The sequence below is a fragment of the Camponotus vicinus genome, unplaced genomic scaffold, assembly GCF_025532165.1.
Source record: "Camponotus vicinus isolate PSW18456_S1 unplaced genomic scaffold, iyCamVici1.0 SCAF_10, whole genome shotgun sequence".
NCBI lineage: Eukaryota > Metazoa > Arthropoda > Insecta > Hymenoptera > Formicidae > Camponotus > Camponotus vicinus.
In genome coordinates, this window is record NW_028141946.1 from 18,320,066 (window position 1) to 18,333,755 (window position 13,690).

Here is a 13,690-nt window from a genome sequence, read left to right on the forward strand (position 1 = left end):
TAAATTTGGTTTCTTTCTAAATAATATCTTTAAAACCTTTATACTTTGGTTATTGCAAATTAATTTTTTATTATTTTCGACTTCTTAGATAATAGATTTGAATTAATTACCAGTATTTTAAATATCGTATTTCAATTGGGTTACATAATTATTATTTTTAATTAGCTTATTAGATTTCTTCAGAAACAAATCAAAACTCGGGAATGAATTAATTTTATTGTAGATACAAAAACATGGTTTGTAATATTTAAAAATGTATTTTATTCACTATTTTAATATAACAAAAAAAAGCTAAAGCTCTTATATTTTTTTTAGTTTCTTTTGAAAGTAGTTTTAATGGATTTATATTAATGAGATTTTTGCTATTAAAATGCTATCAATCACGACATAATTCGAATAATTTCTAATTAGATGCATAATAAGATTCTTATTATGCATCTAACTGAAAATTATCCGAATCATGTTTAATGTAATTTGGCGCCAAAGTTTCATTAATTTATTAAAATTACTTTTGAGGAAAAGTAAATTAAAAATATAAAACTTTAGAATGTTTTTATTATATTAATAAAATATATGAAGTGAAGTAATATTATATTTAAAAAAAATGACAGGAAATCAAAATTGTTTTTGTCAACGTTTTCTATTAGAAAAAAGCAGTTTTCTTACATCTGTAATAAAGTTTTTCGTTGCTCGTCGTATCATGAATATCAGACTACTCCTTTCAACTTACGCGAAAGCGCATTAACTTTTCGTAACCGCTACGTCGAAAGATGTAAACATACGAGCGATTGTTACAACATTACGACCATGGAAATATTAGAATTAACGCGATCAATAAAGTAGATATATTTTGAATTACTGATAAAAATTTTTGCCATCGCATACGTTTTACTTATATCACCCTTGCGTGCGATTTTATTCCTAGATTGCTCAAGGAAAGAAAGAAAGAAAGCTCTCAAGACTCCCTCATGATTTTTCACACCATGATATGTAAAATGCTGGAAAGTAAACGATCGAATATAAAGTCGCTGTTTTTCTCCCCGCGCGGAGAATCATCCGACGCGGTGGCGGGGGGGGGGGTGATTTTATTCAACGCCTGGTGTGCCCCGGTCGACGACGGGGTACGACGACGACGACGACGTTGCCCGGGTTGTGGCGTTCGTGCTCTCGTTACAGCGCCTCCACTCTGCGAGATTCAATATTCTAACCAAAATCCCCGGGGCAACGGGGGAAGGGGAGGGGGAGGGGGGACCGGGGGGACCGGGGATAAGGGCGGTCTCCGTTCCATGAAACGTGGCGAGAGGCAAAGAAGAGGGGAGAGAGGAAAGGGGGTGGCGGTGGCGGTTCGCAGGGATGTAACCGGGCAAAACTTTCCAGGCGTGCAGCCACGGGAACGCTCGCTCGACGTGCAGCCACCGAAGACGGGAGGACGGAAGATGCGCATCCGGGGACTAAAGTTTCCCCGGGCTGACGTCGCCCCCGATGTCACCCCATCGTTCGTTGACGGCAAACTCGCGCGGTCCACACACGAGAGCTCCGGGAGAGTCAGGGGGTGGGTGGGGGGGGGGGGGGTGGCAGGCAGAGGGTGGCACGAAGGTGGGGGCGAGGGGAGGCTTCACGAGCGAGTTACTTGACGGACTCGACGTCGCTCCGACGTCGTACAGCTACCGCCAAGAATCCGGACCGAGGGCGAAGGAAGAGAAACTTTCCTCCCTTTCCTTTGGCTGGCCCCCTTATCCTCCCTATTCTCCCCCTATCTCCCCCTCCCCCCGCCCCGAGGAATTCGGGACAACGGCGGGCGTGACGATTGGAGACGTTACGAGTCCTGGAGATGACAGTTGCTCTTCGATCGGGAAATAGCCATTCTTGACTCGAATTCCGGTGGTTGGGAAAATAATTATCATGTATTAACATTTCACGATATAATGTTAGTTTTATGGATTTGAGAGTTTCTGGAAAGTACTGAGAGTTGAGAAAATTCGCAATTATTTCAACGTAAAACCGATGTATGTGTAATTGAATGTTTAACCAGGATTTTACGCTTGATTTGTAGGAAAATAAAAATATCGAAATTATTATAAAATCTTATTACACGTTTCTTCCATTTAATTTCGCTTAGTATGTTGTCTTTGACGGGAGCTAGAAAATTTGCGGGTGCATCAGTCTTGCAGAATCCTCACTACAAAATACGTCTGCGCAAAGTGCAAAATCTCGTTTAATACCTACCGATGGAGCTTGCGCGTTAAATTAGCCGAGCTCGTACACACAAATACACTCGTACTCGTGTATTTCGACGATTTCTCAAACGCGCGCGAAAAACTCGAGACCAAAATACGATGAAAGCTCTTTCTCCCCCTCTCTATCTCTCTCTCTTCCCTTTTGAATTCCCTTTTACATGTCTCTCGTGCGATATGTATGCGTATGCACGCATATCGATACTCCCCGAATTCGTTTCCATCACACAACCAATCCAAGTCGTTGGTTCTCTAAGGATGCCACGTGACGATTTCAAATATAAAACACGTCTCTCACTTATCATCCCTCGCACTTTAGAGATCCGCATATTGCCAGGTATAAATGAGGGTAATATTTTTAATAATCGACACTTGTGTGTTCTGCACCTATTAATCTTTATTATTATTATTAACATCCGACACTTTGATTAAAATAAAAAAAATATTTCTTCACAATTTTGCATAATTCTTTTTAAATGAATAATTAAATATCCGAATGTGTAGTCTTTTTTTATTTACTTTCCACTTTATAAACATGATTTATTTACGATCTGATAAAAGAGTAAAAGTAATGATGCAATAGAGACGTTCTATTGTATTCTTTCTTCATTAGTCATTAATTTATCGTATCAATCTAATCTATATCTTTTCACTCTCCCTCCGACTTATTTCGCCTGCTGAATTCGGGGACCCAATCGAACACGCCGATGGTATCGACGTAAACAACGGGGGCGGGATGATTTTGCACGGGAGTGGTATACACTTTACCACCGACTGTACACCTTAGAAGAACGAGTAGAGCCTTCCCTTCATACAGAGGGAAAGGCCCGAGGCTATAGCTTCCTATCTTACTTCGCTCCCGTTCTCTCTCTTTCACCCTCGCATTTCGCCCTCCGGCGACCACCTCCTCCCCCGCCCCCTCCTTCCGTCTGCTTGCGCGTGCATGCTACGAGATATGGATAACAAAATGCACCGGTGATGGTGTACGCTCGTCCGTTACAGAGAGCCGTAAACTTTTGATGTGACTCGACGACGGAGATCCCCCACGTGACCTCGTTCCTTTAACGCTCCTCTGATGGGGCTTTGAACATCCTGCAGAAGGTATAGCGACGAGATATCGGTGGGAGACATGAAAATTCGCGAGCGCATTCCTTCGTAAAGTCATAATAATTGTTTTAGACATATCAAGCTCAATAATGATCTCTCTGTAGAGCTTATTTTTACATTACTCGGGGTTCTGACTATTTTACAGACTTGTGCAAAAATTACGCTCGCGTCGATGTACTTGTCATCGATGACGGTAAAAGAGAGGTAAAGAAAAGCCGTAAACTCGCAAATGGATCGTATAACTTAACAAGCAATGATTCTGCGGCACAAAAATCTTGATCGGAAAAATAAAAAGAAGAATCCTTGCAATTTTTCTCAAAATAAAATTTCCGAGTTTCCAGGATATTTAGAACAAACAAAAATTCTCAAGAGAACCTTGTATCATATGTGGCACTAGATTGCTCCAAAAGTAAGTTCAAAGTATAAAATCCGCGAAGAGCGGAAGGACACGTGATTAAAGACTATCTCCGGCATAAGAACGGTATTTTGACGGCAATAGAAGGACACATTACGCTACTGCGCATTAGGCGATCCGTTGGTCGATCCTCCAAAAGGGTGAAAAGGGTAAAACAGAGGGGGGAAAGAAACACCCCTGGTGCACCGGATTTTAGCGCGGCTCTAATGAGGTGCGTCTCCCGTTGTAACCCGGCACTTCCACGCGTCAGGTAAGCGCAACCCGATTTTTAATGGAGCACATACACACGCACTCGCGCTCTCCTTTTTTCTTTCTTTTTTTTTTTTAAATCTCTCGTCATCCCGCAACCCTTTCCATCTCTTACCTGAGGACACCTATCCTAGGTAGGTAGATAGGTCGGTAGGCAGATAACTCGGGGGTCCTTCAGGGAGGGATGAAAGGGGGAGGGAAGGGGGGCCACCGCGCCGAAAAGTGTCCGCGCCGCATCGGCGAGATTGAAATTCAAATGAGACCGCGAGGATATTCTAATTCCGTGCGGCAACCCCTTTTTTGCATATCGGGACCCACGCAGCTGCCATCGGGGGCCCAAATTATATACATTCGCCTTTTCCATTCTCTCTCTCTCTCTCTCTCTCTCTCTCTCTCTCTCTCTCTCTCTCTCTGTCTCCTTTTATTTTCCTCATTTGGCGAACGCACATTTTTCGCCATCGCATGGCATGTGATTCACAATCGACAGTAGTATTCAAATTTATCGATAATAATATCGACAGGACTCAAATTAAATAAATCCGTGAATTTGCGAATTATCTACCATTATCTATTATTATATGCTTTGCGGTCTCTATTTCTGGAAACTTTAAAGCAAAGTCGAAAGTTTAATATTCTAGGCTGCAGTGAATGAAGCGAATCCTATAAACTTTTATATGATTTTCCAATTAATCCTAACAGATAAGTGTAACATATAAATGTGAATAATAATGACTTGAGAGCTTTAATAAGAGCGACGATAAAATTTTATTTGGATAAAAGCGAAAGAAGGAACAAATAGATAGAATTATTTTGAAAGCATTTAAAGATTTGACATAATAAAAATAATTTTAAACGTCAAAAATAAAAATCTCCCTCAAAGTAAATCACGTTTCTAAAACATCTGTTTATTTCAGAAGTGTACGAAAACAATATTCTTTATATTTATTTTGCAAATTATATTTTCAAGAATGTTTTCTTCGCGATGTAAAAATAACTCTACTTTTTATTTGCGCGCAACCTTTTTCTCACGATAGGTCTTCAATTATAGATATTCTATTTTGCTTGCCATTCTACCAGCTCCTCTGTCCCTTGAGCTTCGCCCATCTTTTTCTTTTTTATATTTTTTTCGTTCGTTCGCACAGTCTCCGATGGCACGCTATCCGCGACAATCGAGAAACGACGGTATTCAAATCCAGTGACGTAGGTACCTAAGCCCGAGGCTTACCTCCGGTTGCCTCCGAGGGATTCGATCGATTTTACGTTGTGACGGGATGAGAAAGGGAAGAGAGAATACGAAACAGTAGCTTCTGATAGCGCCTGCTATGATCGCGGTACTAGGGAAAAAAGAAAACGAAATTAATTTATCCGCTGCCCGTTGTAAATCTAACTTTCAAAGATATGTTTTTCTTAGAGAGACATTTTTATCGTCAATTTTCTATTTTTCAAAACAAGAATTTTCACACTCCGAACTTTGATTCATTTTGTATTCGCACGTTTCTTTGTTTGATAATTCCTGAAATCTTGAGAGAGCCGAGGTTCTTTGAATTCGATTTTTCTTTACCGTCAATTTGATTCAAATGCAGAGCATCTTTAATCAAAAGCTTGTTTTTATATTAAATATGAAAGTTGCTTCGCTTCAGCAGAAATTTTAGCTCGAATATTTTCGAGGATATACTGATGTTGTTATCTGAAAATCATCATTCTCGAAAATAATAACTGAACGTCGTAGGGAAAAATTCATTTTCGATCGATCCGCAGCGATTTTCGAGCGGACAGGCATCGGAAAAAATGCGACGAAAGATGGAATCTCTCCTCGGTGGTACTTTGGAGCTGGTCGTTACTCCTGAATAATATGACGTCGGAAGAACGCTTTTTGTTTAGTACCTCGTCGCGAGCTCGGGAAGATTTATGATTGCGAAAAGAACTTATCTCGATAGAGTGCTCTGCCGCGGTTTTATAATAACGACAGGTGTTTGCGGCGTCGTTATTTCGAGTTATGAAATTCACAAAAAGAGAGAAAGGGGCGAGTTTTATCTATCACGCTGCGATGAAATCGACAAAGGAGCTAGATTATCATTTTATACAACTAGAATCAGTCAAAAAGTAGAGCGATTTTTTTTGTTTCTTCTAACAGGTGGCTGAGAACACTGACCTACTGAGAATCTCTATGATTTATCATAATTTCAAAGTGTATTTGTATAGTCAGAGTAATGATTTGTTGTAGCCCTTTTTTTAATGTACAGAAATTCGAGCCTTTTTAAAACAATCTATACTTGTAGATCTTGCTGCGATTTAGTTCAATCAATGCTCGCATTTTTTGTTTATGCAGGAGCATTTATTCTAAATTAATATAATATCACGATGAAAGAGAGCTGTATAACAAATCACTACTCTTATATAAAAAAAATTCTAAAATTATGAGATCAATGTTGCCTGTCATTTTTTTGGAAAAATAAATCCCCTTTACTTTTTGACTTGCTCTAATAATTTTAAATTAATTCTGATTTATATATCCTATAGTTTCAAATATATATAAAAGTTTGTCGAAAGAGGCGAGAGAAAGAAACTAATGCCTCAACCATTACGCGTATTCGTATAAACGGCCGTGTGAGACGAGAATGCGATAAAACTTATCAGAAGAAAAAGTGGGAACGGGCTAAGAAGAGGAGGAGGGGAGGCCGCTGTTTTACATAATCAAATCCCACGACAATGTACTAGAATGCGAAGTGCACCCTCTTGTAACGCCGGGAGGGGTGAAGTCCCGCCGCGAACACGCGAGGCCTCCGAAAAATGCAATTCGCCCTTCGAGCAATCGCTACACCGGGTGGACCCCGGTGGTCATAAGGAGGATTCTTGGTGGGGTGCCTCCGGCGCGACCACCCTTTGCAACGGAATTCCGGGAATAAACCGGAAACATTCACCCATTCCGCGCGCGCGAGAGCCCATGAATCCTCGGCAGCGATGAGCGAAGGGGTGACTCGAGCTTGCCCCTTTCGCGCAATCAAAATGGAGCTCGTGTACATTGACTGTGGAACATGTTGAGACTATTCGTAGAGAATTGCTTGTGAGGTATATTTGTGTTCCTTGGCATGAGATTAAAAAAATTATCGCTAAGTTGCGTGACGTTTTAGATTAATTGCGATTATTATTTCGTTAAAAGTAACTAGAGTAAAATGATATAAATTTTTTTAAACATCTATAAAAATCACATATTTTTAGTAAAATTATAAATTTGAAATCTGCGCAATATCACATGATATAAATGCATTGACTCCATAATTGAACATTATATTAAATTAATATATTTTATAATGGGTATTAAAAATTGATGTCGAAAATCGCTAATCCTGATTTAAAAATACAATTCTATCGAATGGTAGCATCCTCGAAGAAGGAAAAAAAACTTTACACACTCAGGATATAACACGTAACCCCGCGAAATATTCGGCGGGTGCTACGATAGTGAGAAAAAAAGACTCTATGGAATTCGGTAGAGAGAATTCCAAGAGCCGAAGGGTAACTGGCGAAGGGTGGTACACAGCCCGTCGTCAAAATGGACGGGCTAAGCCCGTATAAGTCTAACGGGATTTTCGATCGTAGGTGGGCGGGTGAATGCAGGCCGCAGTCCGGGAACGAGAGGGAGGAATTGAGGGGGTTGAGGACACGACGGAGAAAGTGAGAAAGAAACAGAGAGCGAGAGAGAGAGAGAGAGAGAGAAAGAGAGTAGGTAAGGGGAGTCCTTCAAGATGGCGGCTATAAGGGATGGTTTAGGGCGCGTGAGGGTTGCGGGTGAGGCAATATATTAGAGACCCTTCTCGAGGGTTGCTTCGCCCCCGACCGATGGTGGCCGTTACCACCCCCTTTTCTCGTACTCCCCTTTTTAGTTCTCCTTCCTCTACTCCGTTCTCCTTGCCACCTTCGCTTCCTCCTTCTTCTCCTTCTCGCATCCTTTTTCGCCCCCGTCCCTGGCACCCACTCGATCACGACCACCCCCTTAACTCGACCCCGTACAACCCCCCGAGTCCGTTCTAGAAAGTATAAACGTCACTGGAGACTGATGGAAATGGACGAGACGAGGGGGAAACGGACTATCGGGAAATGGTGGAAAATCGAATGGGGGAGGGCGAAGAGAGAAAACACGAGGAACCCCTGGGCTGACTCGTCGCTGCCGAGGAAGGAGGTTGAAAGCTCGCCTGATCCCAACAACCGCTTTATCTTTGAGACGGAGAGATATCGAGGCAAGGCACAGTGGAGGCATGTCTGCCGGAAGTTGGCGAGGATAAGGTTTTAGCTGTCGAATTGCGAATATTATAGATAGGAATATTTTTAGCGCGAACATTTGACGTTTCAGATATTGTCTCTTGTCTTTTATGTAACTAATTGATTTTGATAATCATTAAAAAGAAAATTATTCTCTCGTTATTTCAATAAAGCATTATTTTCATATTTTAGTTATGTAATTAATTAAGTAATGTTATTATATTAAAAAAGCTAATGAAAAATTTTTTGATCCACAATATCATTACAAAATGATGCAAAATGTAAGAATAAAAAATTATCAATGTAAAAATAACGAATTGTGTGTTACGATAGTTCTATCCAATTTCTCTTGCTTTTTTCAGTGGCATAGCTATTACACGGAAAATAATAAAAGGATCTCCTTTCTGAACTGTCTTTCTTAACTCTCTCTTTTACTCTCTAGTTTCACTAGGAAAATTCTTTTTCCGATACAAATCGCTATTCTTGCAGTCTTCCACGCGCAATTCGAAAAGAGCTCTCTTTCTTTTTCTCTCAACTTTTCCTTCTCTTTAACTCATGCGAAATACGCAAAAATTGAAGAAAAGAGAAGTGAAAATGAAATGTAAATCCGAAGAATATTTATCTATATATATAAAAATAAATATAAATATTAAGAAAAATTATATATATTTGATAGATGCTGAGAAATATAAAATTACTATAAGATTTATAAGTTGCTTTAATCAATATTTCTCAGAAATGTAAAATACGTACATTTAATTTTAAATGAATAATATAAGACTGTATTATTTTTATTTGCACTTCAAAAGCTTGGTTTGCAAAAAGTCGAAACATATTTAAAAGTTATTAATGCTTTGAGAGAAAATAAATCGAGCAACTTAACGTTATATCGTTAAAAGAAACATTCTATACGAGAAATAAAAAACTCGATGATATTTCTGAAATTATTTCCTTCTCAATGTCACGAATACACGAAAATGAATTTGTAAAAATGAAGAGAGGAAAAAATTCGTTATGTAAAGCGAACATGAAAAAATATTATAAACGTAAAAAAGCTCTGCGAGGTGTAAAAGAAATGGCGTTAGTGAACAGCTTCTTCCATTTACTGTCTTTTTCGCTCCTTAAATGCATCAAGAAGCACAGCTGCGACGAAGAAAAACGGGAAAAAGAAAACGACGATACGATGAAAGTGAAAAGCTCGCGGTAAACATTGAGCGTGTAATTCGCTCTTTAAAGAACACTTGGACGATAATTAAGCCAACCTGCAGTGCTCAGTTAGAAAGAGAGAAAAAACAGGATATTTGAATAGAACGGTGGAAAAGGAAAGAAAATGAGTGTGTAAAAATTAAGAAAAAAGAAAAAGATTGAAAAAGAACAAGAGCGATTAAAAAGATTTTTTATAAGCGTTGATTGTAAACACGTATGTGGACCGTTTTTAATTAGCGACCATATAACCATATTTAAAAGTTGTATTTATGAAGAAAAATTCGGTTTAAAGTTTACTTGTCTACCTGAATAGGTTTCTTTTCATCTTTCTTTCTAACTTTTTTCTATTTTTCAACGTTTCAACGTTTCTTAATCTTTTCCTTCTTAATTTGCTAACAAGAAATCACGTATAAAGAATTCATACATCAAATATAATTTGATAAATTTAATTATTAGTGTGTGTTTAAATTCTTATATCAGATATATAAATTTGAAGAAGAAATAATTAACAATAATTTAATTAATATCAAGGCAATTATATAAATTACACGATATAAATCGAAATAAGAAAGGCTTACAGAAAATACTATAACTTTTTTTATCGCAGATTTCGATATTATCTATACAGTATAAAATGTTAGTCGTCTTATTGCATTTGGCACTATTGCCAACATAACGTCCAAGTCAATGGAGAGGAAAAAGATTTGATTATGGACTTTCCGTTACTTACAAATCTCAGTTGTTCGCATTTCCTCCGAAAAATTCACTTCGCTGATTAATACTCGGAGAATATATTCAACCTTTGGCACGTCTCTTTCTTCCTGTTTTAATAAATTACGAACATATTCACAAAGTAATATCAATAAATTCAATTTTCATATTCACAGAGTTCTTCTTATTATCAAAATATTTAGCAATAAACAGAGTCTTGCAGTATAATTTCTTATTAATCTTTTTTTGTTTATCATAAATATTGATTTTAAACTTGTATGATTTTTATTATCAGAACTACGTATATGAAAATAAAACTTTCCAGCCGAAAATTTGAGAAATTTATGATAATTTTCTAAGAGTTCTGTATATCTACGCGTACATTGTTATTAAAAATATTTATCAACTATACGTATTTTCATTATATTTTATTTAATTCCGACATTGAAATATAGCAATAAATTTCTTCTTTCGAGCAACTCAAATTAATAAATGAAAATAAATTTATTTACAATTTGCTTACTTATACTTTCTGAGAAAATATTCCAATGTCAAATCGTGAAATAAGTAACCTGAATAAATGAAAAAACAAACTAATCTATCGTCTAAATAAATAAAAGCAGACCGAAAGGATGTCGACTTTGTGCTTCTCTTCCCTTTATTTTTTACGCAGAAAACCAGAGCAACAGCAACGGCAACAGCGACGGGGGTGGCGTTGGAGGGGGTGAATCGTGCTCTCTCTCTCAGCGACGTTTTATACGTCGTCGGGTTTTTCATGCGACGGGGTAATTTTTTTATTAGCTTGAAAACCACTCGACCTGTCGTCGTCGTCGCCGTCGTCACCGTCATCGTGGTAGGGTGAGATTTACCCTCGAGAAAAAGAAATCGACCACCTCTCTCACGCGCTTCTGCGTTCGTGTGTTCGCTCTTTTCTCCATTCACCCCGTTACCACCCTCGCTCGCGGATTAATCGCGATTCGCCCGTCAAAAGAGCCACGCATTCATTTGCCTTATTAAGTAGTTTTGCGTGATTTTAAGAGTACGGCTTTATCAACTCGCGCCCTCTCATTCCCCTCGTTGCTTTTTTTTTTGTTTCAGATGCTATCCGACGAGGGATGAAACCAATTACGCGACACGAGTATGAAGTACGAGTACAGAAATGCGTTGTTGAACTTGGAGTTATTTCTGACGGCAGACGACCGATTTTGAGGATAGTTAATGTTAGGGAGACTACCTGTCGAGTGTCTGTGGTATAATTATCTCGTGTGCCAATTAAGTATTCTCGTTCGCGAGATCGATCGCCCATTGATTATTAATTGCGCGCGGTTGACGCAATTATTTTATAGATCAACTCTCGTTAGCCACAATTTTGAGAACTGAGCATTATATGGTAAAAATAATGATTCTTTATCAGTGGATTTTCTTTTGTTTTATCATCATCATCATCATCCATTTTCAGCAAATTATTATCGAGTAATTAGGTCTCTTTAATTTAAAAAGAAAAAACGACATTTACCTCGCGCGAAAAATCGGTTTTCAATTACTTAATGTATAATCGGGCACAAATGAGATGGGGAAACTTGAGTTTCGACAAATTCCGGAAGAAAATTAAGGTAAGGTAAACTTTTTCTCGACAGGTTAAAGTGTCAAGAACTTAAGACCTCGAGAGCAACCCCTCCTCGGATGTCGGGACACTTAGAAACTCTTAGAGGGTAATAAACTTGTTTCACGTGCACGCGTCGCTCATTATAACGAGTTTGAGAAATGCCGACAGGTTCGTGTTCTTCTGTTCAAGACATTTGCCAGGTCACCAAACAGGATCACAAAGCGAGAATTTAAACGTTAACACAGCCTGTATATTAGATATATAATATTTTATCTATAAAAATATATAATTATTCCACGTAATGTATTTATAGTCTTTACAGATTTTGGATGGAAACGATAATTATTTCCCAACTCACATTTCAATTATAGAATGTTAAGCGATTTCGAGAGAAAGAGAGAGAGAGAGACTCGATGTGGCTGTCGTATCGGAATCATAGAAACGGAAGCCACCCTACGGTATTAATGCGAAGGAGGAAGCCCTTGGTTCCTCGGGTTCTCCCAATCACCGACATAAATAAATCGCGCTCCCCGTCTATTCCTTCGCCGTCGACCGGAATCCCTGCCACTCTGGCATCACGAATACGTACGTCAGCGTACGTGAGAGGAAAAAGGAAAGTGATCGGGTAGGACGATAGCGCGATCGGATCGAATCCGTTAAGCCGCGCTTACTCTCTGCCAATCCCGGGGAACGATGTGTAATCAGGCCGACATTCTCTCGATTTATTTGAGATAGCTTTATCACGCGACCGTACAATACGGCCGATATATCGGCGACGATAAAGGAGATATATTTTTGCATTTTCTCTCGGGTAACATCAAACTTATCGCCGTTTTCATAATGTACCCATTACCGAATGTATATACCTTTGGTAGACTTTTTCCCTGCTTATATTCTTTTCTAATTGTCCTCTTCCTTCTCCTAGGTTATCCTAATACACATTCCTTCTCTTCAGATTTTTTTAGTTTAAAATTAAAATTAAATTTAAATTAAATTAAAATAAATTTAAATTAAATTAAAATAAATTAAAATTAAATAAATTGTAATTTTTCTTTAGAAGAAAATACAAATTGAAATCTCAGTGGAATATTAAAAAAAAAAAAGAGTATTTATGTCAAGTTTTGGAGGCGCTTTATTGGCCAGTGTTATAATGAAAAGTAGTGAAAATTCCATCTAACGCAGCGTAACCGTAAATTGGAATATGTGTGGGAAGGCAACGGGAATCCCGAGGCGGACTTTTAGGGAGAAGGGTTCTTGGTACGACGCTTAAACATGGACTTTAACCATTAGTCTACGAGCCATTAACTAAATTATGCAAGCACCGCCGAACTCCTGCAAACGTAGCACGCGTAAACTTCAGCCATCGCGTTGGGATCCGGATCGATCGAATTATTCATACCACCCACATATGCTACTCTAACTTATGTTCATCATCAACCCTTTGCGACCCAGTACAAAGTTTCCCAGTCATTTTTGCCCGTAAGATTCAATAGAGCTACACGTATCGAATATACCATGTTATAATAAAATAGATAACGCGTGTCACTTGCTAATTTCCTTTCGCATGTTTCGTAAAAGTCGTCCTGAAAATAAAGATTAATGTAAACGAGAGGATGATGTTCCTTTTTTCTTCGTAAAAGGCAATCTATGAGGGATTATTCAAGTTATTCGGGCATGAATTAATTCTAGATTTATTTGCAGTACACGGCCCGTGTTTTCTAATTGTCCAAAGTTAAAGCAACGGCGAAGTTGGACTCGTTTCCAAGAATGTCCCGCTCGTACCCAGGTGCGGGCCACGAGAGGGTCGTTAATGCGCAGCCTCGACTTAACTCCCGGCGATTAATCTCCTCATGCTAATTATTTAGCCGGTTACCGCGACGGAGAGAATTCCGGATGGTCGAA

The 13,690-nt window shown here is 38.7% G+C and overlaps 1 long non-coding RNA gene across 1 annotated transcript in view; it reads right to left on the reverse strand.

Moving 5' to 3' along the window:
- The window catches only part of LOC145960321 (uncharacterized), a 114,682-nt gene that overhangs the window by 91,086 nt on the left and 9,906 nt on the right, over nt 1–13,690 (reverse strand). The window lies entirely within an intron of this gene.